We start from the raw sequence: 6000 nt of genomic DNA on the forward strand, positions 1-6000 counted from the left end.
GGAAAGTGTCTTGGAGATGGTATTTTTGTATTGAGATAATAAAGTTATCTATTAACTTCACAGACTTCTATGTCCACTTCTTTCCCCAGGATTGGTAAGTTCTCAGACAACACTTTTGTGATAACAACTCTGTCCCTCTTCTCCTTTTCTTCTCCTTTTGGTATACCCACTATTCTTAACTGGCTCTCCTAATGGAGACTGGTAGCTCTTGCAGGATTTCTACATTTTCAAAGCTTGCTTTTCTTTTTCTTTTTTTTTAATTTATTTTTTATTTATCTTCAGCATAACAGTATTCGTTATTTTTTCAAAACGCCCAGGGCTCCATGCAATCCGTACCTCTATAATACTCAACACCTGGTACCCCAACCTCCCAACCCCCGCCTCTTCAAAACCCTCAGATTGTTTTTCAGAGTCCATAGTCTCTCATGGTTCACCTCCCCTTCCAATTTCCCTCAACTCCCTTCTCCTCTCTAACTCTCCATGTCCTCCATGCTATTTGTTAGGCTCCACAAATAAGTGAAACCATATGATAATTGACTCTCTCTGCTTGACTTATTTCACTCAGTATAATCTCTTCCAGTCCCGTCCATTTTGCTACAAAAGTTGGGTATTCGTCCTTTCTGATGGAGGCATAATACTCCATAGTGTATATGCACCACATCTTCCTTATCCATTCGTCTGTTGAAGGGCATCTTGGTTCTTTCCATAGTTTGGTGACCATGGCCATTGCTGCTATAAACATTGGGGTACAGATGGCCCTTCTTTTCACTACATCTGCATGTTTGGGATAAATACCCAGGAGTGCAATTGCAGGGTCGTAGGGAAGCTCTATTTTTAATTTCTTGAGGAATCTCCACACTGTTCTCCAAAGAGGCTGCACCAACTTGCATTCCCACCAACAGTGTAAGAGGGTTCCCCTTTCTCCACATCCCCTCGCACACATGTTGTTTCCTGTCTTGCTAATTTTGGCCATTCTAACTGGTGTAAGGTGATATCTCAATGTGGTCTTAATTTGAATCTTCCTGATGGCTAGTGTTGCTTTTCTTTTAAGTAATCTCTACATGCAATGTAGGGCTCCAGGTCACAACCCAAAGATCAAGAGTCCGATGCTCCACTAACTAAAGCAGCCAGGCACCCCAGGGTTTCTTCACTTTGAAAAATAAATAAATAAACCTTAGTTCTCTTCACTTCTACCCGAATCATTTCTAGACTTCACCTTTCATACCATGTATTCTCCCTACCACCTCATCTGCTCTATTACCAATGTTTCTAATGCATTCTTCATCTCATTTACTGAGTTCAGCTCCAGAATTTCTCTTTGGTTCTTTTTTAGACATTCAGTCTCTTGGGTAAAGTACTCTTTCTAGCCCATTTCATTACTAAGTTTATTGAATTGCCTGATTCTCTTATATCTTGTTAAATTCTGTTCTGACAGTTATTTTGAATTCTCTATCACTTAGATCACAATCTTCTGTAAATGTAGGGTTGGTGGCTGGAGAGCTGTCATTTTGTTTTAGCAAAACCATATTACCATGATTTTTCATGCTCTTTAAGATTTTCCTTTGCCAAATAGTTTGATGTAGCCAACACCTTTTGTTTGTAGGAAAAAATTTGTTAACTTTGATTCTAACAGTTCATGGGTGGGAGGTTAGAGGCCCTTCTTTAGTATTACAGCAGGTGGCAGAAGAGCACAATTTTTGGTTGCTCTTTCCAGAGTAGCCCTGGTGTCTGTATAGACCAGGCTTAAAGAAAAAAAAAAAAAAAAGTAGGAGGCTGGCACACTGGAGGGGCCAGTATGTACTAAGCCCTTGGCTTTGGGTGTGTCCCACACTCCAGGTGGAGGATCCTCAAGTTCAGGAGTCCCTCGGACCCGGGAATTCTCTTGCTGAACTCTCAGGTCAGACAGTGCATAAAGTGTTTCTTCTTGTCTGCCTCTCTCCCTTGCCTTTTCCTTCCCCCCACTGTCCCCTCCTGGTCACAGATACCCTACCTCAGAGGACGCTGCTCTGTGGCTTCATAACTAGGGGGTCCTCCAGCCACAGCCCACAGGGCCAAATAGACTTTCACTCACCCCTTTCCACCCCCACCTTCTCCACCACAGGAATCACAGGTGAGCATTACCACCACTGTAGAAGCCAAGGTAACAGGCCTCACCAAGCTGCCTGGGCTCTGGTCTCCATGAGGCCCAATCCACACTCCTTCAGATGTAAACATGGATGGATCTCGTTGGTGTGTGGTGTGCTGTGCAGAAGAACCTTTGTTGGGTTTTGGAATCCTACTAGTTGTAAACAGAAAGTGGGAGACAAATGGAAGGACTCATTCTGCCATGATGGTGACCTCACTCCTCCCAAGAATGATGGTTTTAACCATTCTTTCTGGAATTACATGGGCAGCTGGTGCATTTGTTTCAAAGGATACGTCTTTTTTTGTGTGGATAATTCATATCCCATCCATACCTTCCTTTCCTCTCCATTTCAATGGAAATATACCCATAGCCCATCTAAAAGTAATCCACTGTCATAAAGACACAAGCCATACGGAAAGAGGAGATGAACATGTCATATAATGTATTATCATGTAAAGTATTTAAAATATATGCACAGATCCCAACGAGTATATTTATGGCTTTATTTTTTTTTAATAAATTTGAACATTCCTCCATTACTGTTCCCATATACTATGAGAACATACAGTTCAGTTTAGATGTTTGTATCACTCAATGTCTGGTCAGAAGGGAGAAACCACATCACTCATTTTAACATGGATATAAAGAATTATTAAACAAAGGTTTTAAAGAAGTAAAAGAAAGCTCTAAGGAAACCAGAAGTAGGAGATAACAGGAAGTAGACGCTACCTCTAAAAACAGAAGACATTTGAGAGAATAAGTCTGATGCTCTGTTTATTGGAGAAGGTGGAACTGGGGTCCTCAGGTAGGGAAAGAAGTTCACCAACATGCCACAGACCAAGGCTACTGGGCAGGAAAACTCTCACTAGAGTACTGGCAGTACTCTACTGGCAGAAGATTCCCTGGGAGGCAGTCTTCTAGAACTGCTACAATGTACAACTGTAGCCTGCTACAATGCCATAGTCATTTACCTAAAGTCAGAGAAGCTAGGTCTTCTCCAGGCCACTGGCAGTAGCATCATAAGATCAAGGAGTGAAAACACTGAGAGTGAGACGTCTGGGTGGCTCAGTGGGTTAAGCATCTGACTTCAGCTCAGGTCATGATCCCAGAGTCCTGGAGCAAATCACGCAGGGGGCTCCTTGCTCAGTAGGGAGCCTGCTTTTCCCTCTGCCTGCCACTCCCCCAGCTTATGCTTGCTCACTCTCTATCTCTGACAAGTAAATTAATAAAATCTCTTTGAAAACACAGCAAAAGAAGAAAGCTTTTTCCCCAGCTATGTCTTGCTGTATTCCCTCTGGTGCCCCCTAGGAATTCACAGTGCTGACACAGCCAAAATCTGACTTGTATATGCCTCCATGGATGAAACCAACTGAAAAACAAAGAAGGAATGCCCAGAACGCTGGCTTCCTTTGAAGATTCTTGGGTGAAAGCGGTCAGATTCTTACTTCGACTCAAGGTTCTCATGTAGGAAGTAAATGTTTAAATTTCAAGGAGAAACAGGCACATGTGGTGCTCACATACTTCATGAACTCCTAGACTCCTTGACCTTATCACCCACTGCCCCATATATTATTGTCCTGATCATTAAGGCTACACTTTCCTCCTTGCTTTGTGCTTGTGCTTGGTGTATTGATGTGACCCCAATGAAAGTGGAGACAAAGCTTGGCATGAGGCCTTTTGCCACTAAAGTGTCTGGTCCCCAGGCCCCTCCTTTCTCCTAGGAAGGTGTCTGGAGTAATTTTTTTCATTTGCCATCTCGGGGTTTGCTGGCCAAACCCAACAATGCACTGACTGACAAAGGCTGTGCCAAGTGTTCCACATATCAAAAATGAAACGTTTATGACATCCAGTATCAGCAAGTAGGGCACATACAGGGTAGATTTGAATCAAAAGGCAAAGCACAGATAATGGGCAGATTTCATACCTTTAAATCCTCAGCTTCCCCATACACCATATTGGAGCTTCTATGTGACAACAAAACAACTCCACCTTTTCACCTATCTACATGGCTACACTTACAAGTGAAAAACTTCTCACTCTTTCCCCAAAATGGAAAAGACGGGCAGTCCCAAGCATTGAATTGAACAGTTATATTTAGTTTCTTCAGTCCAGTGCTCGCTTCGGCAGCACATATAGTTTCTTCAGTCCAGCCACAATCATTTGATTATTCTGTTACCTAGAGATTATATTTGAAATATTACCATGGACAACTTGCATAAAATCACACTCATAAGAATAAGGAAGAAAGAAAATACATAATTAATACAAATGACATGACAAGAAACAAAAAATATACAAAACTACCACAGTCCTTGTCCTACTTTTGATTACAGGCAGGAACTGAGATCTGTGACTTCCTTCTTCCACTTCCGATTCTGTGTATTCTCATCTCTCCCAGAAACACAGCAGGTCAGAGTTCTGTACCTTGGAAGTAGAAACACATTCATTCCTGAAGGTCTGAGTCCTCAAGAGTCTGGCTTCCTTGTGTTTCCTGTGAGTTCCATCCACCTTTGAAATTGGACTAGAAGTACTGAGAAGCAGTACATAGATCCTGGAACTGTGCTCATGGTCAAAGCTTTCTTCAATTCATCTGGGGTCTGAAAACGCTCTTCTTCATTCACATCTTTATTCTGGTAGCAGTTCTGTTCTCTCCAACTGCTGTTGACTCACAAGGGAACCCAAATTTTCATCTTCCCTTCCCTGAATTAATGCAACACTAGTATTTCAGAAATAACAGATATTTATTAAGGTTCATTAAGATAAGTAGCTCTTGGGGTGCCTGAGTGGCTCAGTTGGTTGGGCATTTGCCTTTGGCTCAGGTCATGATCCCCGGTCCTAGGATCGAGCCCCACATTGGGCTTCCTGCTCAGTGGGGGACCTGCTTCTCCCTCTGCTCCATCCTCTCCCTCTGCTCCTCCCCGACTCATGCTCTCTTGGAAAAAAAAAAAAAAAAAAGGTAAGTAGGTCTCGTCCATCCCAGAATAAGAAAGATATACAAGAGAATATTACACTCCACTCTTCTTAAAGTCCACCAACCATACATTTCTTCAGAAATGTTTAGATAGAGGACATTTCTAGTCAGACTACACATTTCCTAAAATAAAGCTGGTGACTCACTCATAGCCTCTGGGTTTATCTGCACAACACAAACTACATAAAATAAACACAATTTAATTCTTCAGAGTAATTCAGACCTCATCTCATTTCATATCAAAACAATGCAAAGATTCCATGAAATAATGTTTATGATCAAAAGAAACATGACTTCCAGTAGCAAAATTCCGTCTATCCCATATATGCTCAAACAGCCAACATTTATCTTCTAATACCTGAGCATAGGCATGAACTGCCTATTCTCATAACCACATCCCAGCAGTCTATACCCAGAAGAGAAGAGCAAGACACCAGGTCTTCCAGGACTAAATTTAGAGCCATTAACCTCAGGGATTCTGCAGCTCTGGGAAGAGCCACCATGAAGAATCTAGAACCCTGTTGGGACCCTATGGGGACATAGCTTCATGGCCCCAGGGGAGTAATGGGGATTCGGCCCCTGGGAGAGCACCATCAACACCACAGCCTGAACTGAACCCCTGCCCTGAGAGGCTCACAGGCTCCTCTATAGAACAAAGAGGGTTGTTAAGGGGTACAGGGGTCTGCACAGGCCCGCCCACCCCAGAGCAGACCTCAACCTGAAATATAGAAACAGAGTCCCAGAGGCTAGTGGGAAGGAGAAAAGGTGGGAACCATCAGTCATGTTGTAGAATGAGACATCCCCTTCCTTCAGGTCCAGGAAAACCCCTACCCTGTGAGGAATTGGCACAAGGAGTCCTGAATTATCAGGCAGGGAATGGAGTTTATGTTCATACATCCCCACA

This window comes from Neovison vison, chromosome 1 (genome assembly GCF_020171115.1).
Source record: "Neovison vison isolate M4711 chromosome 1, ASM_NN_V1, whole genome shotgun sequence".
Taxonomy (NCBI): Eukaryota; Metazoa; Chordata; class Mammalia; order Carnivora; family Mustelidae; genus Neogale; species Neogale vison.